Here is a 22,385-nt window from a genome sequence, read left to right on the forward strand (position 1 = left end):
AGTAAGATCATAATACATGTCACAAGATTCAAACAGGGTGTGCTGCCTCAGTGCCCTGGCTCCCACTTTGGGGACTGTATCTCCTTCCCAGAAAAGGGGAAAGTAATGACATTCCAGTGTCTGACATGAGTGGGAAAGAAGAAACTGCCAGATGTCATCCACTCAGCTTCCTGTGCTACTTTTATATCGGCAGAAAACACACCTGAGAAATCTCAGGAGTTAATGCCACAATCAGAACTTGGCTGTCACAGAGAAAAGGAAGAGAACAAGAACACACTGGAGAACAAGTAAACCTGAACCCATGAAACAAAAGGCAAAAGGGAAGAAAACAGAACATTAAACACAGCAATAACAGATGGTGTGTTTAATATTGATGTGTGCACTATGTACGCATTTACAAGTTAACACTCACTAAAGGTAATAATTCCTGTTAATGAATGTGGATTCAAACTTAAGAGAATAAGAAACCATGACATAAATCAATAGAATCTAATAGAAAACCTTAGTCACTGTCAAGATTATACAAGTGCAATTGTCATTATTTGAGAATAATGCTCTCCTTGACATTAAGGAAAGCAAGAAACAATTTCAATATTATTCTTTCAACTGTTTTTTGTAATATTAGTCATTGCTTATTGAGTTCGATTTTTCTAATTATTATAACAAGGAGTCATTTGTCTTGTAAAGCTCTGAAATCAAGTTACTGACATGACCAGCACTGATCATGATTCACATACAGTGAGAGACAAGGTACAGTCAGTTCTGCTCTCAGTTCTTGTCTCTGGGGGTGAACTTGATGACTTCTCAGGCTACATCAGGCTGGCCCCTTGTAGCTGAAGTGTTCTATCAATAAAAAAAAAATCACTGGTTGTTCTCACTTCTAATAACTAAAATCGAATCAAGAAACTCAAAATTACATTTAATACATCCAGCTGTCACTGGGAAGGGCAGTGTGATAAAAAGACAGTGTTTTATAACACTTTCATGGACATGCTGCCCTTGTCTAACTGTTCATTATCCATATTTATTAGCAACATAAATGGTGGCATACTGCACATTCAGAAATATACAGGATACGCGATAAAAACCACTATATCGCTCATAATATATTTTGCTTCTCTTTAAGTGTGAGTAAAACACAGACATCTGTAGAGGCTTGGTGGAAAGATAACCTTTATGGAATAAAAAAACTGAATCGCTGGCTGTAAATACTTACCATAGTGTCTTCTTATCCCCCATGAACTGCACTGCAATATATTCCAATGTTTTATTTTTTTCACAGCCTGCTCTAACTGACCTTCAGTTTTTTTAACCACACATTGCTGTGGTGTGTCCCTCCCTGGCTGCAGATGCAAGTGATTTACACCATTTTTTTTTCCTCAGACCACGTAAGGAGAAATGGCCACATTGCCTCCAGTGGCCATGCTTTTAATCAAACCCAGCCTTTAAATCACATTTACAATGTTCTGAGCTCAATCAATAGGATATTTTATAGTCTGTAACAGAATGGTCAGGAGCTGGGAAAGAGAAGTGTGAGAAAGACACGATGGGGGGAAAGGAGCGCGTCTCGGCTCTCCGTCCTGCTGGCCCCATGAGGATTTACCTGCCAATTTTAACAATGAGTGATCTTTCCCTGGCCTGCAATGCATTTATGAGAGCACAGTCTTTGCTGCTAATGAAGCATTCTAGGAGGTCATGATCAATACAGAACAAGACTGAATAATTTCCTGCTCTGCTGCTCTACTAGTTCAGTGCATATTATCAGTTCCTCCCTCATTTAATCCTCAACTAATTTTTTTGATCATTTAGCTTTTAATTTGGGACCTACATACTCTGCAAACTTTTAGTCAAGCTCTGTGACCTACCACATTTCGTCTTGTAAAGTGATTTATCATCCTTTAATGCTTGTACAGTTTCTGCAGATGTAGATTCACTCATGCTATATATTTAAGCATTATTCACATTCTATGCTTACCTTTTCTTGACAATGAATCACATACGTAATATATTTATAATATAGTAAAGATGCTTAATATAATACATATCAAAATAAAATAAAACCTAGTCTGTGGAACACTAACAAAAAAGGGAATTCAAAATGCAGTATCCCGACCATTAATAGAAACCACTTGCAATTGTAGCAAAGTTATCAGTATATGACTGTAGCAGATGTGCCACTATTTTATTGAACAGACAGGTAAAATCATTATAATAGTTATCGGCAAGTGTTGATTAGCAGGGAAAGCCCAGCAGTGAAAGTCACAGGCTTGTAACGTGTGACCACCACTGGCAACAACAAAATCTGTACACCAAACAAGTATGCTTCGCACCAGATTCCAATTTCCCTCAAGGACCACAGGCAAGGATGTGCCTGTGCATTTCCCCTTGATCCCAAGATGTCACATCCCACAAGTCTTCAGTGGGGCTCCAATCCTGGTGAGTAGGGCATCCACAATATAACTGTTAAATTCACATCTTGCAAGAAGGCTGTTGTTAAATGAACACCACAAGGACATTCATTGTCGTGCTGGAATCTTGTCAAGCTAGGATGAGCCCTGAGGAAGGTAGGACTTCATAAATATAGTACTGAGAGGCTTTTTGCAATCAATCATTACAAATGGAATTTTGTAGGAGTGTAGACTCTCCTGCCCAGACTATCATTTTTTTCCATCATTTAGCTCTTAATTTGGGACCTACATACTCTGCAAAGTTTTTGTCAAGCTCTGTGACCTACCGCATCTCCTCTTGTAAAATGATTTATCAGTTATTTAATGCTTGTACAGTTGCTGCAGATTTAAATTCAATCATGCTATACTGTATATTCATGCATTCTTAATATTCTTGAGACAGTGAGACACGGTCTCGCTGATGTTAGTTCAGAATGGTCAGCACAAACCCTAATTCATTACTAAAGAGGATTTACAGTTGCTCCACTGCTGTTCAGTTCAGCGGAGGTGTTGTTTTCACCTACTGATGACACAAAGGCATTATTGTCTTGATAAGTGGGGCATACTCATTTCCATCTGTGTTTCTCTTTCTTTATTGATTTTCACTAGACTCGCTTTTAACTGGGTAATTCACCTCTGTCCAACCAACCCTCTTACTAATGAAATGAATTAGTGTTTATGCAACAATTATGATATACAGTAGTAGTTGTGAATATGTAGTACAAGTATGAGTCAAGTCATTAATGATCAAATAGTGAAATGACATTAAAAAAATCTCATCAATAACCAAAATCTGCAGCTTTTATTTTTCACATTTAAACATATTTTAATGAGTAATAATTCGGTTTGATGCTCAGTATATAATGTTATCTTAAAAAGGAAAATATTGTATACTGTAACAGTCCTTTGTAATTGGCTAATTGTCAGTGCAAAAATATTGATTAACATAACAGAAATTAAACCACTTTGGAGTTAAAGCTAAGTTTCACGTGAGTTTCTGAATAGAGGTGTAACTTGTAATCAAATTAACCTCTTTATCTTCAGTGTTAAATCAAACTGAACTGGGAAAAGTTTTCAGTTGTGCTGCTGGAAATTTGTGACGGGATTGCTTGTTCAAGGGCAACATGTAAACAGCCCATAGACTAAGAAAGAAGTTTTGAATTATTGGGATAGTGTGCCAAAATATGATGAAATAAATATTCAGCTGTCTGAGAGTTAAAACAATTAAAAAAAAAGATATTTCTGCCTTGCTGTGCCCTCTCTAACCAAGCAAAGAGGAACCCTCAGTGCTGGACTTATCAAATGTTTTAATATCAGATATTTGTTACAATCATAAAGAGAAATTGCACTGCCCATGCTTCTTATTCTATGACTATCATCGTAACTCTAGCTATGAGGACAAGCTCCTGAAATCACAGAGTGCCTGAACAAAACTACTATCTGTATGCAGGACCATGTCAAATTAAGAAATACAATTATTTTATTGAATTCGAACAAAGTTTAGTAAAAGGAAGGAGAAGCATCTTCTGCACCCCTTTACATTCCCTGGCACACCTGTGTTTTAAAGACAGTTTGCTCCAATAAATTATTATTATAAACATATCCTTCACAAAAATGTAACCACAGGGAATGGCTCATTAATATAGGTCAAGTTATCTATGAGAAATGCAAATAGGCACAATCTGTCTTGTAGCACCAGGAATGTGCAGATTCTGCAAAGTCTCCTTACAGGCTATGTATTAATGCTCATAGGAATTATTTAATACCTCATCTGCCTGATTATGTGATATTTCCTGTGGGAGAATGTAAATGAGTCAGCCCTGGAAACAGGACCCTGGTTGCTTTGCCACAGTGCCTGGGGAGACACATAGCATTTCAGTGGATGACTTAATTATCAGCAAATTAGCACTAACAGCACAAATGGTGGAGGTGCAGGCAAGAGACGGAGAAGCTGTTCCATGTGATGTTAGTGATAGGGAGCAAAGGCAATTATTTGTCACTTTTTTCTGTAAAGGTTGCAGCATTCAACTTACTTTAAATGACAGATTGCTTGGAGGTTTAGAAAATGAACAGCAGAGTAGGTCAGAGCTACTGCAAACAATCCGTTTTCCAAGCAAGTGTCCCAGCTGGTACAAGCAGAAGATTTCACCACTACTCTGCTTGTTTCCTGTGCCTGCTAACCGCAGTGCATTGCAAAACAAACAGCACTCTAATTAAGAGTGAAATGGTATCAAACAACAATAGCAGCAAAAGCAACAGAGATATAGTAGCCCAGATCACACATTATTGTATATTGTAAAACTATCTGAAAAAATATGATCAAATAAAGCTCAAACTGATGTAGTTACAGCAGTAATATTAGCAATAAACATGAAAATGTGTGTAAACTTAACAGCTCTATATTTCTTTAATATGCCTTTCATATATGTCTTGGGATTATTTTTATTTTATGTAGTGGGTTAAAATATTGCAGTGTATAATCATCCTGGAAAATACATTGAAATATAGAAAATCAATTTTTGGAACAAAATTGTGCCTTCATACAAGATTGAAAAGTACTAACAGACTCGTTGGAGCTAACATGATCTGTTAAGAACAATCCATAGCCACATGCACTAGGGTTACTAATGAAGTAACCTCAGTACATATTTGTTATTACTTGGATTAAAGAAACAGCTCTACTTGCGACTTCGTGTCTGAGGCAGACAACTACCCAACTGAGAGCTTGACTGCAAGCAGCAGTTCACAACTGCCTACAGTAAGTGCTGTTGGGAATGGGTGGTATTAGGCTCTCAACAGAGCTACTCTTTTCACCTCCAGACAACACTCCTGTGACTCCTCCAAATATAGATAACCGCAACTGGCACCCCTGTAGGGCTTATCTCACTAAATGAAGGTCTGCCCCTTCTCACTCTCCCTCTGCAGTGTAGGAGCAGTTGTGGTGAACTGAGATGTAAACTAAATTCCAAAGTGGGTGGTCAATAAAGTTACCAAGTGAAAGGTTGGAGGAAACTTGGGGACACCTGGAGAAAAACCCATAAAAGAGAATGCGGAAATTAAAGTGAATCTAAAAATAAGCAAAAAGCTAACAAAAATCTCTTTACAGATTTAGAAGATTTGCCTTTAAGTGTTTAGACAGCATTAGAATTCAATTTGTGAATTTGTGAAAAAAGAATGTTTTCACCTTCTTCAGCTGTAGAAAACGGGCTGCAGAAATGTGGTTGCCTTCAAGAGGTTTTCCCTTTAAAAAGCCCAAGACAGATGTAAGATATTTCTGTTTATACTCCTTTAAAAGGAGAACCCTCTACAAATATTTATAGCTAACAGTGAATGGAACAAGTATCAATACTTTATTTCTTCACAGAAGGCTGTACTATTGTTAACCACTTCCAACATAAAAAGAGGACTATCTGCTCCTGCATTCATACAATTACTTTAGCTGTCTTGTTTTTCATCCTTAGCTCTCAGGAAAACTCTAAATTGCTTTTCAATAGCCATGGGCCTTATTGATCCTCTATTTTTAGCTGTCCCCTGATATTTTGCAGAAAAAAAAATCTTTCAACACCAGCTAACCACTCATTGGCAAATAGAGAGGCTGTTTCTTGTCAACGGCTTCACAGATAGGAAGTCTCACAGAGAGCACGTTTTTTTTTTCCATGCACAAGCCAAACAAAAGGGATGCAGTCAAGTCTCGGATAAACTTTTCTTCACTTCAATTTAAATCTATCTTTATCTCATATACTGTACATGTACCTGTAAGGACTCCAACAGCTTTAACCTTTTGTATTGGAATGCTACTGAAAGATACAATACGTACCACTGGTCGAAGGATGTTTAATAGTTTGACACTTCCTAAATACATGTTCATATACAGTACATGTCCCATCAAGAGATCATGCACATTAGAACTTTAGTACCACAATTTAGTTTTGAACATCCCCATAAAGTATTGCACAATTTTACATTTTGAAAAAAGTCACCCACGGCTAAATTGTTTTTTTGCAAATTAATTTATTTCAGAAACTGGCAGCCCACTGAATCTCAGCAGGTGACAGCCTGGCCAGTACCTAGAAGGGGAGATGCTCAACACCCTGTGTAGACGGGAACACTGTACTGTAAGAAAGGAGTGCGAGACATAAAACTGAGGTTCTGTTCTCCTCCCCACTGAGAGCGGGTGTGTGGGGAGCGTTCTGGCGCACTCTGGATGCACACTGGTGGTGGTGGAGGGAATTTTTATTAAGATATTTAATTTCATATTTTATTGGTCTATACAATCTAACTATTCTAATAGAATACATTGATTGTATTGCTAGTAATCTGGTTGCCATGGAGGCAGCATTAGAGCTGTTGCTGAAATATTATGCGTTATGATTGTAAGGATACTGTATGTTCCATTTAGAAGACATAAAAGGGAAAAATATATAATTTGTTTTTATATGTAAATATATAAAATATATATATAATTTGTTTAGCAGTTGGACCTTGGAAACCAGGGAATGGGAGAAGTGAAGAAAGACCCCAGCATCGTCTGTCTCCCCCCTCTACCCATAGAGACAAACAGGGACACGTTTATCCAAGACGCTGGGAGTGGAGGATGCCTGGAATTTCAATGTCTCTTCGCTACGGTGTATGGAGGCATACCAGGTCACCGAACGGAGCTCGGCTCAGAGAATAATGCTAGTTGACTCTTTCTTTGGGACATTGCTTTTGGTAACTGAGGTGCATCTGGGTTCATGGTACTGTTCTGCCAGTAAACTGGTAGATGAGTTGTTTTATTTGTAGGCAGTTATAGAAATTGTTGTATTATAGGGATACTTTTGGGGACTGCTAAAAATGGGATATTACATATAACAATGATCTTGTCTGGCCGATGGATGCACTGGTGATTCAGGGAGATGAAGAGAGCCTGTGGCAGGGAAGTAAGAGGCCCAGCGGCAGGTGGCATAGTCTTGTACAAGGCAGGAAGAATCCTTGTTTGAGGGGTCACCTATCTGTGACGCTTGTCTTTTCATATATCAAAGGCAAGATAGCCCCACAAGAGCTCAATACTAATTGGAGAAAAGTAATGTCATCCTAGACAACTATTCCCAGGCTTCCCTCTGGTGCTTTGCCAATGGTGCACTGCATCTTGGGCAATCCCACTCAACAATTTACAGCTTACTTACAGTTTGATTAATAAAAATAACCATTTAAGGTGATCCCTGCCCTTGCTTTCCCTTGTTAATGTCTCCAATCACAGGCTCGTTGAAACTGCTTGTGCTTCACGGCAAATGCAGCAACAAGACAATTCACCTTTTTCAGCACTGTAGTCATCCTATTATTAAGCTCATTATTAATTCAAAATCTTGGCAAAAAGATTTCCCAAATTAATGAAATGTACCCTGGGGTGGAGGATGTGACCCACAATAATCCCTTCTGTTTTCTGACAATAGCAAGGGTACCGTCTGTCGTCACAGAAAATATTTTCTTTATATAAATTCCTCTTTCCTCAAAATGATTAATAAACATCTTAGCTATATCTTCCCCTGTCATTGTGCCACGCATGGGTTTACTCGGCACAGCTGTTCTAGAATTCCGTCTGAGTCACAGCATCTCGCAAGAATTGCTAGTCCAATTATGGTACATTGTTTATATCTATATCAGTTTTATTCGTTTATTTTAGAGCACAAACAACATGGTATTCATGTTGAACAAAACTATACTGTATTCATCTCTCCAAAAGGGCTGAAATGGGTGAGCATCTAACTTTGTGTTCTTAGCGACCGCCATTCAGTCCAAAATGTTAAGTGTGAAAATAAGTGTGAAAAATGTTAGCAGAGGCATGGACTGCGAGCTCTCCTGTGAAAACAACCGCCTAGGCCTGCTGAAAATAATGCAGTAAATAAACCAAGTGAATAATTTTTTTCTATGCCAAAGAGCTTTCGTTGGCTAGTGTGTTGAAGAGAACTACAGAACATTCAAGCACAGTTTTTATTGTTTTTAACTTAATTTCATCATGGCTTATTAGACTTTTATTGAATGTGCCACTTTCATTGCACATGTTGTTAAAAATCCCTTTGGGTGCCAATAATGGCCACAGTTTCCACCCCCAATCTAATCGATAGAGTTACCACTCCAGCACCGGGCACAGGCTCTGAAATCAAGTAATGCTTCTGTATAATACGTAGCAACAATAATTAAAAAATAATTTGTGTATTTTAATAAAAGGAAAAATACACTTCCTTGTAACTTTCAGGCTTTTCAGACATTCAGGCTGGCAGAACAGCTTCTCTTGCTCTCAGTTTGCTTGTTTCTAAAAATCTCCTTGACTACAAAATAATAAAATGCAGAAACAGCGGGAAACTCATTGATCCCTGGTTCGGTTTATCAGCATGCTTAGGAATTATCCTTCTCAAACTCAAAAGGCACCACTGGAAATTAGATTCTAAAAGTTTAAGGATCATATTTTTCAAATTGATAAAACATCTCATACTGTTTCTTAACAGTTTAACAAATTACAGGATGAAGCATAATACTGATGGAAATGAATTAATTTACTGCTTCCGCTTTGAAAATAAATGTTAGTTAAATTGGATACTATACTTATCTGGGTTTTATTATAAATTAAAGATTTTTTTTTTTGTTTAGCGATGTGTGATACTAATGTAAAAGTAGCTCTCGAGAATAAACAAATTGTTGTAAGCAAGATAAAGCAAGCCCGTGAATTCTACTGCTCTAAGAGGATTTATGATAAGTTTGTTTACATTGTTAGAATGGCAGAACTGTGCTGAGAAATTAAAGGGACCTGACTGTTTGGAAAACAGACATTTAAAACAAATCAAGCAGATGCTGTTCTTGTGATGCTCCCCTGAAGCATGCCTAAGGGTAGGGGTGCTGTACTCTTGGCTTGGACTCCAACAATCAGTTTCAAGTTCTCTGTAATGCCTCTTCACACCTGTCTAATAAGAGAAAACTGAAAAATCACAGTTGTGAATTCATTATCCTTTTTGGTAGCCTCATAATAATATTATTTACTTCTTTATTGTAAAGTTGATTAGTTTTTACAACAGGAACTATTTAGGGTTGAATTCTGTATCACTAATTAGGTAGTACAAATTATCTTACAGTATGTATTCAATCCTGTGCACTACTGTAGCTAGAGCTGTCAACCCAAATGAATGTGAGAACGGCAACAAAAGTGTACTACATCATCCCAGTCCCAGTGAAATAAAAACTGGTCTGCATCTGCTAAATGTGTACATTTCTTATCATCCAGGAGACTGCTAAAAAGAACTTGTGCTGCAGTTAATGAATTTATGATTAACTTATTTAATATTTACAGTAGGACCTTGACATTCGCAGAGATTCTGTTATTAAAATCCCTTGTCAAGTGCAGATACATGATGAGCAAATACAAAATCTACAGTACCTAACCTACTCCACACACTCCAAGCACAGAAAAACAAGGAGTTCATACCTCTACCCATTTTCTAACCACTTCATCCACTACAGGGTGATGGGAGAGCCAGAGCCTTTCCTGGCAAGCAAGAGGCGCAAGGCAAGATATATATATATAATATGAAAGAGAAATTGAGTCATGATTGCATCAGTTCTGTACTTAAACCTAAATTAATCTAGGTGCAGAAAATTGCACACGTACAGAGGACACAAAGATAGTCTTATCTTCCATTTTCTGTTTCTACCGTGCTTGCTAATCCTCCTAAATTGGTATGATCTTCAAACATGACCAGTTTACAAGCTTTCATTTACTTTTGCATTTCAGAAAGGTTAGCAAAGTTTACAGTTCAAAAACTGATTGCTTGAATCAGAAGCAAAACATACAGGGATGCAAGATGTTACAGAGCAGTTCAGTGAAGATTTGAAAAATGTCCACCTTGGGACACAGAGGCTTCTCCTAAATGGGAGCTGTGTAAATTCTCAGTGGAGGTGGTGTGCTCTCATTCCATAAAGCTCTTGAACTTGAGTTTATTGGATTTGCTTCATAGTTTTGCCGTTAATCTTCACTAATTTTCACACCCTATTACAATTAATGGTAATGATGTTGCCAAACCAAAAAGTAAAGAAGCATTTTAAAACACTTTTGGAAAGTATTAAAATATTGTTGTATACCTTAAAGATGACAAGTTTCTGGAGAAAACTAACCTGTCAGGCTTGTTTATAAATGATGTCACAACATTTATCCCTGTTGTACAATGACAAAAAACAACAATGCGTGATAAGCATACCCTTTTTATGGGTCATTTCATATGATAAAGACACTTATCATGCAATTTGAAACCAAACAGCTTTCTGCCAACAGCTGGCAGTGCTTCAGGCAGGGTCAGGGAAGTTAATACAAAGGCTCTCTCCTCAAACTGCTGGGTGATTCTACTATTGCAGTATATTTTACAAAGCGAAAAGTTAAAAACAGTAGACAATTTTTCATAAAGCTTTTTGTTTTATGATAACATGGTTTCAAATATGTCAAAAAAAGCACTTGGTGCAGCTTAATGGGAAAACCAAGTTGTGTTATTTGCTTCTATCATATTATTATTATTATTATTATTATTAATAATAATAATAATTGCTAACACTTATGTTACGCTTTTCTGGACACTCGACTCAAAGCGCTTTACAGGTAATGGGGATCCCCTCCACCACCACCAGTGTGCAGCCCCACCTGGATGATGCGACGGCAGCCATAGTGCACCAGAACGCTCACCACACATCAGCTCTCAGTGGGGAGGAGAGCAGAGTGATGAAGCCAATTCATAGAGGGGGATTATTAGGAGGCCATGATTGGTAAGGGCCAATGGAAAATTTGGCCAGGACGCCGGGGTTACACCCCTACTCTTTTCGAGAAACGCCCTGGGATTTTTAATGACCACAGACCACTCGGTTTTACGTCACATCCGAAGGACGGCACCTGTTTACAGTATAGTGTCCCCGTCACTATACTGGGGCATTAGGACCCACATGGACCACAGGGTGAGCTCACCCACTAACACCTCTTCCAGCAGCAACCTTAGTTTGTCATGAATTAAAGCAATGTTTGTACTCTATTACAGACATACTCTGTGGCACAGATTTTACAAATCAGTTTGGGTCACAAAACAATCATGAAATCGCAAAAAACATACTGTGGTATTACCTTTTTCTCACAAAAGTCAAATTTAAAATGAAAGTTTTCATCGGTTTGAGCAAATTTGATAATATTTCTCCTTTTGTGTAATACACACCAAACAAAATAGATGTTATAAAAATACTATTTATTTAAGACAAATACATTTATAAGAAACATGGTTCACATGAAGTTAACACTGTTGACAAGAGAGCAACATACTGTAGCTGACAAAAGTAATAATTTATTTTTAATTAATTAAAATCATTGAATTCTAAAATGTGAATGTGGAAAAAAAACTGAGAGGAAAAACAGATTTTTATATTTAAGGAGATATGCAATTAAGAAGTTAATCAATCAGAGAAGGAACAGATAATTCCATAACAACACATGGCTCTGGAGAAAGATGAGCAGAAGAAGGCTGATTGCAAAAGTGTTCACTGTCCAAACATCTACCCCTCCCAGGAATCGCTGGCTCTGCTTCTCTGGGCCCTGCACAGCCTGCCAAGCCTTGGTGGCTTTTAAGTACTTATACAACTTATGTTTATTCAGTCATGTGTTGTTTATTGTTTTTAATTTGAACTTTGCAAGTGTTCATTGGAAAAATTTAGGTAAAATGACCACATCAATACTTTCCAGAAACATTCAAGTATATTCATTACCTTAAGTTGATGGACTTGAATTCAAGAATATGTTACGCGGATCATATCAAGAGTGGTGGTATCCATCTATTTTTTTAATCATTTCAATTTTAGTTTGTTCAAATACTTTTATTAATCTAGTTAAGTAAGACTGCTGCTACCATACAGATGTTCCTCTAGTTTACTTCTATTCTTTGTATCCATGAGAAATGAGTAAAAAAACCTAAAACATACTGACCTATCATTTGTCACTTTTTGTCTCACTAATGGGTGCTACATATAGCCAATTTAAAAAAAGCCTTAAACAGCCAATGTTAAAAAAGAATAATAATACTAATATTGCATCAAATATTGTTTCAATGACTCTTGGAGAATACTTTGTTAGGTAATGGCATCCTGCAGCTTGCACCACCTTCGCAGCAGTCGCTGTGCTAGAAAGGGCTTCTGATAGCCGAACAGATTGATTCAGGTCATCTATTTTTATTATTACATTATCTGATGGTGTCTGGAAAAAGGCAATATTCCCTTGCTAAGGTTCCGGAGAGAATATTCTCAGGAGCATTGTAGAAAGTGATGCTGCAGACTCAGTTAATCTATATAGCCTCACTCAGGACAGGTGACTGTTAGTTTGCTTACATCTTCATGCTTTGAAAACAGAATTCTGTGCATGGTTAAATGTTACTACTGTACATCCAATCAGAATTTAAATCCATCATTGAATACTACACTATCTGAGGTTTAGCAGTGAGAAAGTATTGCTGTCTGCTGATTATGGAGGATGGATGGTAAAAATGAGAGGAATAAAAAATATTCAAGACTGCCTGACACTGTAAACACGATGAAAGTTTAAGGTATTAAAATTTCACAGGAAGGAAAATCAAAGATTTTCCCTTGTCTTTATATCTCAACTCTGCATCTCTTTGTGAACTATTTGCAACATGTCTGAGTTTCATTTAATAAAAATATCATTTTTTATATAGAGAATTTTAACAAATCATCCACTGCTGAGAATTAAACAAACCAGTTTCATCTTAACAATGGTTTTTCATTAGAGTTTTTACTAAAATAAAAAATCATAGTTATTTTTTTCATTTTTATACTAACAACATGCAAGCTCATTGTCAAGCATGGGAAAATAAGCAGATTGCAACTGCTAAATGCTCACTCATGTCTCTGGGATCTGTATTAATATATTTGTGCACAGCTCCACAGTATCGGCCAATGGAACACAGCCCAGTTACACACGTTATAGTGTTCTGTCTTCATAACCATGAAACCAGGTGCTGTGCCTCACTCATCAACAGCTAAGCTCATAGAGAATCACTTTCACATCATCTCTCCCTGTGAAAACCGTAAATTATTGTCATCTGAAAATGGTTTGCTTTAAAAACAGATTTATTCTTCAATCATTAGCACATTGTATACTCTATGTGTCATATATTTTATGTTGCTATTCTGTCTCTTGAATATGATAAAAACAAAAAAAAATCAAGCAAAAGAAAAATAATTCATGAATGATGGCACCTAAAATCAAATTAATTAAAACACACATTTTGCAATATAATAACTATAAACTGTTCATTGTTCTTAATGATATTCTTAATTTTTACTAACTTTCATTATTAACTTACAGGCATTGTTTTTTTCTGCCATTTAAGCAGTTTATATAGTTGGCTGTCCTCCAAATCAGCTTGCTTGTCTGTTTACGGTATATACAGTATATTGTATGCTCCATAAAACCTGCACTTTATTAAAACTGGAAGTTGACTCTCAGAAGGGAGCAGGGAATATGAATGAGTACTGGGTTACTCTCCAGAAACAGCAGGGTTTTAATTAGCAAGCCAAGTTATATGGGAGGTGTCTAACCCACACAAATTCTAACTATTTTAGCACTAAAATGCAATGATTTAAATAATGCTGTAGAGTAAAAGATTAAATACAATAAAGGAGAAGCTTTACAACCAATATAACAAAAGATGCATTATAATTATCTGTACTGCTGTTTGACAAGCTCCTTCAAAAGAGTGTGCTCTAGATTCTAACACCTTGTTAACAATTTGCATATGGAGCAATAAAAAGCTCCGTCCATTATATCAAAAAAGTTTTTAAGTTTAAGTTTAACTTTGGAAACATATGTACTTTTCATAGAACGCTCACCTCTAAATCCATTTATCAATTTAAATATTTAAAAAAGAATGCCAAGAGTAACTAACAATTAAATAATCCCACTGGACAATGTTAATAATTATACACAGTAGCTACGGCATTTGAGTGCCACCCAATATGTCTTCTATGCTTTGTTTCTTTTGCACATTCTATTGGTTATCTGCAGTAACCTTTAAATAGGATGTCATGGATTTGATCCCTGAGTGCATTTGGTTTGGCCTAGAATTAAGTTTAAATGAGTTCTTCTGGGCAGACCCGGCTGCTTTCCAAAAAAAGAGGAAATCCTGCTTGGTTATGAAAAATAACTAAAGGGACTAAAGTTAGTTGCTAATCCTTTCAAGCACTGTTTGAGAGATGGGCACTGTCCTCAGAAAAAGCCCATTAAGATTCTATAGGGGGGAAAAAGTACTGTGCCCATCCCTCTGTGCAGTGCAAGTATGGCCAGGTAGGTACATTTCTTCTAATGTTCTAACTTTAATTAAGATCAAGTGGGAGAGATCTATATATAAGACTCACAATTCAGTGTCATAGAGATTTTTCTATTGCTAATCCCAATCTAATACCTCGTCAGACAAGTCTCAAAACCAAATCAGTTTGACATCTGGTGTCTGTTATTGATCTGAACTCAGAAAAAAAAATTTAGACATGGATAATCATGCAGCATTCTGTATCTTACTGTTTGAATTTTCTTACAGACTCTTGGCACAGTGTGATGAAAAATCCAGAGGTCAACGGGACTTGTGATATCACTGAAGAAAATCATACAGGGCACATTAAAATTCATGAACTATCAACAAGAAAGCTCAACTAAATGAGAGTGTCATTCCTTTGGGGCTTGTATTTATGTTAACACTAATGAAGAAACCAGTTTGGTTTCACAACACTGAAAAATAAAAAAAAAACATGCCTGCCTATTGGTATTAAATATTTACATATAAACTAGAGAAGATAATTGAAAATGAATTTTCAGCATTAGAGAGGCACTTTAAAAAACGTTTACTTGTTCAACTCAGTATGATAAATGGCAAGGAACCGGAACAGAACAGCTTTGGAAATGTTTTACATACCTGGTTATCACAATTTAATTGTATTTTCTGTTTAAGAATCCATAAAGCTTTTTAACATCATTTATTTTGCAAGCAAAAACAATAAATCCTACTTGCATTCTTAACACCGTGCATTCTAAGACACAACTACGGTACCAATATAATTCCATGTTTTAGCATCTCCAATGTCCACAGAAAACAATATATGGAAACATTTAGATACTGTCTATAACTACTGCACAGTAAACAGCATAGTCGCCAATATGTAAAAAGACAAAAATATATAAGAGCAAAAACCAGTAAAGAAGGGATCTAAGGCTAACTACTTTAAACAAAAACAAAATCAATCTCTTGCAAAACTCTAATGAATTCTAATACCAGGACCTTTTAGAAAACAGAAAATAAATACAGTGCCTTGCGAAAGTATTCGGCCCCCTTGAACTTTTCAACCTTTTGCCACATTTCAGGCTTCAAACATAAAGATATAAATTTTTTATTTTATGTGAAGAATCACCAACAAGTGGGACACAATTGTGAAGTGGAACGAAATCTATTGGATTTTTGAAACTTTTTTAACTAATAAAAAAATGAAAAGTGGGGCGTGCAAAATTATTCGGCCCCCTTGCGTTAATACTTTGTAGAGCCACCTTTTGCTGCGATTACAGCTGCAAGTCGCTTGGGGTATGTCTCTATCAGTTTTGCACATCGAGAGACTGAAATTCTTGCCCATTCTTCCTTGCAAAACAGCTCGAGCTCAGTGAGGTTGGATGGAGAGCGTTTGTGAACAGCAGTTTTCAGCTCTTTCCACAGATTCTCGATTGGATTCAGGTCTGGACTTTGACTTGGCCATTCAAACACCTGGATACGTTTATTTGTGAACCATTCCTTTGTAGATTTTGCTGTATGTTTGGGATCATTGTCTTGTTGGAAGATAAATCTCCGTCCCAGTTTCAGGTCTTTTGCAGACTCCAACAGGTTTTCATCCAGAATGGTCCTGTATTTGGCTGCATCCATCTTCCCCTCAATTTTAACTATCTTCCCTGTCCCTGCTGAAGAAAAGCAGGCCCAAACCATGATGCTGCCACCACCATGTTTGACAGTGGGGATGGTGTGTCGAGGGTGATGAGCTGTGTTGCTTTTACGCCAAACATATCGTTTTGCATTGTGGCCAAAAAGTTCGATTTTGGTTTCATCTGACCAGAGCACCTTCTTCCACATGTTTGGGGTGTCTCCAAGGTGGCTTGTGGCAAACTTTAGACGAGACTTTTTATGGATATCTTTGAGAAATGGCTTTCTTCTTGCCACTCTTCCATAAAGGCCAGATTTGTGCAGTGTAAGACTGATTGTTGTCCTATGGACAGACTCTCCCACCTCAGCTGTAGTTCTCTGCAGTTCATCCAGAGTGATCATGGGCCTCTTGGCTGCATCTCTGATCAGTCTTCTCCTTGTCTGAGCTGAAAGTTTAGAGGGACGGCCAGGTCTTGGTAGATTTGCAGTGGTCTGATACTCCTTCCATTTCAAGATGATCGCTTGCACAGTGCTCCTTGGGATGTTTGAAGCTTGGGAAATCTTTTTGTATCCAAATCCGGCTTTAAACTTCTCCACAACAGTATTACGGACCTGCCTGGTGTGTTTCTTGGTCTTCATGATGCTCTCTGCGCTTTCAACAGAACCTTGAGACTATCACAGAGCAGGTGCATTTATACAGAGACTTGATTACACACAGGTGGATTCTATTTATCACCATCAGTCATTTAGGACAACATTGGATCATTCAGAGATCCTCGCTGAACTTCTGGAGTGAGTTTGCTGCACTGAAAGTAAAGGGGCCGAATAATTTTGCACGCCCCACTTTTCATTTTTTTATTAGTTAAAAAAGTTTCAAAAATCCAATAGATTTCGTTCCACTTCACAATTGTGTCCCACTTGTTGGTGATTCTTCACATAAAATAAAAAATTTATATCTTTATGTTTGAAGCCTGAAATGTGGCAAAAGGTTGAAAAGTTCAAGGGGGCCGAATACTTTCGCAAGGCACTGTATTAGCATGTGTTCTGAAGCTTTTCAATTTATGAACTACTGTCTGCGAAAATAAATAAATATTTTGGATTTCATTGCCTTAGAATGCTCATTTTTACCCCAAACAAAAAAGATTGTTTAGATGCTGGATGAACAATAATTTGCCGTATAAAATACAGGGATTGGATCCTTATCTAGGGTTTTTGTCTCTGAAGGATGTTATTAAAGCACAATGGTCACTTTTATTCTCAGACAGACAGTTGTACAGCACTGAGCCAAGATATAAAATTACATTTTAGTTTTTTGTCATCAACAACTGTGCAGCAGGGACCAGACTGACAGAAGTGTAATAATTCTGTGGCATGAGACACTGCAGCCCAGGTCTCCAGTGGTGACAGGCAGCGACTGGCACAGTACAGACTGGCAGCATTCCAGGAGATCTCATATTGGCTGAATTTTACACAGAGTCCATTATTTTTGTGAGGCTTTCAGTTAAGATGTAGATGATGTTGTTTGTCTAATATATAAGTCATTAAACACATTGTGAAGAAATATAACTCTAGAAAAAAATAAAGTTTTACAAAAGAACTACATGTCTCTATATCAGCTGTAGTGCACCTTAGTATGTTCATTCCATTGCAATTGTAGGACTTTGAACTTTCCAATAAATTACAAAACTTTGGCCAGTCATGGTTGGCTTTGTCAACTAAACAGTCAGTTTAAGGCTTACCACAGTGTCTGTAAACACACAAATAAACACTTCAAAACTCTCTGGCACCAGCTCAGACATTCTCTGGAACATAGAAATATCAGTTTTATCTCTTAGCTATTAACATCACCCCTGAAAGACCTCCAAGCAGGCAGATCATTTTCATGCAGACAGTATGCCACAATAATTCTGATGATGCATGGGCGATTTTTTCTTGGAATTTCTTCTAGGATTTCTTCCTGGAAAAATTATTATGTGGATGGATCAGAGGGACGTGCCAGTCCTTGATTGGTGAGGTTATCCTCTGCCTTCTAGACGTTAGTTCCCTTGATCATACAGTCTCTGGTACAGTATATCAGGATGGCAACCCAGAGTTAGAGCTCTTATTGTCACCCACCCCTTGTTTGTTTTTGATATCACCCGTTTAGATGTTTATTTTATTTGCATTTATGATCCAACTGAGATGCTGGAGACATCTTCTCGTTTTCTTCAATTAAGAAACTGAAAGCATCTGATTATCCTGAAATGGACAAAATAGATGCTCCACTGAAGCAGTCAACATAACAGCAGGTCATAGCCTGTTAAAGCTGAGATGGTGGCGGTAATTCAGATACTGCAATACCGTTTAAATGTCTATGTTGTTTTTTAAAAAGGCATGTGCTTATAAAAACATTTTGCTGATTTAAAGTTTTTTGGTGCTCCTGTGATGGAGTGGCATCCCACTCAGGATGTACCCTGTCTTGCACTCACTGCTTGCTGGGACAGGTCCCTGCTCCCCAGTGACCCCATACTGGATAAAGTGGATAGAGCATTAGAACATGGCTGGACTTTGTAATGACAGTGTACAACAGTGTAGAACTGTGCTTGTGTTCCCAGACCAATACGAAATTTTCTTTCCAAATATGCTAGCTGATGGAGTTTTAATGAGTGTTCTGAAAGGATGACAGCAACCAAGGTCTCCTTCACCTCTGCTACTCTAACTCATAATTCTCCGTGATATCACTTGCAGAAAACTAAATTATAATAAGCTTGTCTCTCTTGTTCACATTTTGAATTTCTGCATGAGAAGCCATTCGTATACATACGTGATTACATCTGATCTGCTCTTCACTGTTGTATCTTTTAATGCCTAAGGACCTGTTGTTTTCGATGTGGTCCTTCTTGGATCCAGGCAAGATTCACTAGCTCCACATGACCAGCCTTCTGCCATATCCTCTGCATCAGATGTTTTTATGTCCCAGTAAGCTGCTTGAATTCCAGTTAGTTTTGTTTTCTTAAGCCTTCTCAAGCCTTCTCTGAATTGTTTTGCCTTCCAGCCTCAGCTCTGGCTGATGTCCAACAAATCATACAATTGCTTGCTCTATGTACTATATAAACTTTTCCTGATATGAGTGACTGAACTATAACCGAGTTGCATAAGACCCTCGATACTGGAAATATGGAATTTAACATTTAGGGCATATTTATTTTTAATCTGGCCAAATCCCATCTTTTACTTGATGGGTCTGTTGCGATTCTGGATGCAAATTTTAATGTTGTCATGAATCACATACTTTAGAGATTAAAACTGAAGGACAGAATGCTAAAGCTCTACCATGTACAGCGTTGTTAAGGTATGCGTCTGATCTGGGTCTGATTGATATACAGGTATGCAGTGCAGCTAACCCCTCTGCCACAGAAGATTTTAAGACAGACATAAATTGTACTCTTGAACTGAGCATATTATTGTCTTGTCACAAGTTACACTATACTATGAGAAACTACCCACATCGCTATCAGATCACTGTATTAACTGATACATTTTCATATTTCCTGACTGGCGTTTTAATACCACATTATTAAAAAATAAGATATTTCAGGAGGTGTCTCTTGATTTTAACCATCTTTCAGATCCTGAAAAGATCTATAATCTATGGAATATATAACGCTTCAAAATAATTCTACTGTATTTGTCCCACAACTGTATTCTTCAGATCATAGTTTATTTTTTTTACTTGAAACTTGAAAACCAAACAAGCTTTTCATTCAGGAAATATCATTTTAAAGGGATATTGTTGACATTATATCAGTATTAGTAAAAAAAAGTCAAAGATCCCAAACTCTGTGCAAGTTATCCTGTCTGTTTGCCATGATCAGACACGCTTTGTTAAAGGGGGTCCTGTTTCTGAGATCATTCACCACCTTCTCTGCCTTATACAGGCATGGAAAGACAGTTGTGTGCCACTTGTTCAGTGGATATCAAAAGGGACACTGCTGACAAGAAAGCTTTTAGACATCTTGGTTTTCTACATCATATAGATTTGTGTGTCATTAGCATACTTACAAATGTAAATGGCAATCCTTCCTTTGTATTTGGCGCAAACAGGAAGCAAGTGCTCCCACCAGTTTGATACGTCTAGGGGCATGTGTCAGCTTTGTGGCTCTGAGTTCTTAAGCAGATAACAACTCAGGATATCAGTACCTTCAAGGAGGAGGAGGCTCTATTGCAGAGTTTGTATCAAGTCTTACCATAGCAAGCATTGTATGAGAAGCCCCACTTCACTCCACTTAAAACAAAAGGTCTCCCCAGACTGTATCCAACCCAGTCACCACTACTAATTAACACCTTGTGACAATGCGGATCCTCTTAACCAATAATACACTTTACTAAAATGGCACCCTGGTAGTCTATATACAGGAGCTAGAGGTCTTTTGTGGTATCTGGTAGCATGTCAGCTGCTATTTAAGTCTCCCCAAGATCTGGCCTGCCACACCCACTGTCACATCTATTGTTTGTCTTGCCTTTGGAACCTCTAGCTCAAGCTGCAGTTTCTTCCCATTTCCAAACCCATGCCTCATCGGCTAACCAGTGCGTCAGTAATATATCAGAGTGTTAAAATGAATTGGTCTACATTATAGCCACTGAATCTTACAAAGGAGCCAACCAGACTTCCTTCAACTGTGCCACTGGTCAAAAACATCAGATACCCGTTATTGAGATTAACTCTATACATACCGCGTCATTTAACAATTTAATAACATTGTTAGACAGATACACATCAAGCTGAAAAAATCTTGAAGGAGTCGGAGCTTGGAAAGATAGTCACATAAAGATGAAGAACAAAGATGTTGTTTAAAAAAAACTGATTGATCCTCAATGCCACATTTGTATAACATTTATAGCTGAGCTATTATAATATGAGTATCTATTATACTGATTGTAAATTTGGCATCCTTCACCGTTTTATGCTGCATGATAAATTTCTATTTCACTTGGCATAAAAAGTAAACACATCTTCTGTTGATATTCATATAGGCTTGTCTAGTTATTTATAAACTGATATAAATGTATTTACTGTGTAACTACAAGAAATCATGCCTGAACATAATTTTGCACCATTGTCTCCCCTTTATTAAAAGACCATTTTTTAATACAGGCAAGCTTTTCTGATTGTCAATAATTTGACTCTCCCAGCATTAGAGCATGTGGAGCAAACCATGAGGACTTTTCTCTCCTTATGTACTGTGTGTCTTGCCTGTTCTTTGGCAAAACACAAACAAGCTGTCACACTAGATAATATCTGTCAGTATTGTAGACAGACATGGACAACTCTTCTAAATGATACTGAGGGAAACTGATGTCAGCAACCATTAGAACGATGTCTGCTGCTTCCTAGGAGGACTTAGAGAAGATCCTGCTGTCAAGTGGTCATTGTCAGTATCATTATGAATTGTAGACACAAGGCAATAACACATAGTGAGATTTCACATCGAGGGCATGCATGTATGTAAAATGGACAACAATTTAAGGAAACCCATAAATATATGCTGTAAATATCCAACAATATGTAGATCTCATCTACTAAGTCATTACAATAAACACAATTTAAAGTCCTGCCAGTCTACTGGTAATAATTCACAGACAGTGGAACTCCCTGGAGCTCCAAAGGTCTTTGTGTCATTCTCTTAAGTAAAATTGTGAACACTGCTGTTAGAATTAATATTCTCCTAAATCCTATGAAGATGTGACCTGAAATAATGTTTTGTAATGCATGTAAAACAGCAACATTAAAAGAAACACATTTTATTCCTTACATTTTTAATGTCTTCTCTATTCATTGTTTTTTATTTGATGTCCTGTTTCATTTTGTTTTATTAATATTAATGATTTTAAAATGTACTCCTAATGTGATTTGAGATGTCATGTTTTTGTTACAGTGGTTAAACTTTGGGCAAATGGCACACGAAAAAAACAGTTTGCCCATAGGAACCCCTGAATA

At 37.2% G+C, this 22,385-nt stretch overlaps 1 protein-coding gene across 2 annotated transcripts in view; it reads right to left on the reverse strand.

The window, feature by feature from the left end:
- The window catches only part of eys (EGF-like photoreceptor maintenance factor), a 350,285-nt gene that overhangs the window by 108,702 nt on the left and 219,198 nt on the right, over nt 1–22,385 (reverse strand). The window lies entirely within an intron of this gene.

This window comes from Lepisosteus platostomus, chromosome 17 (genome assembly GCF_059453375.1).
Source record: "Lepisosteus platostomus isolate fLepPlt1 chromosome 17, fLepPlt1.hap1, whole genome shotgun sequence".
NCBI classification, from domain to species: Eukaryota; Metazoa; Chordata; class Actinopteri; order Semionotiformes; family Lepisosteidae; genus Lepisosteus; species Lepisosteus platostomus.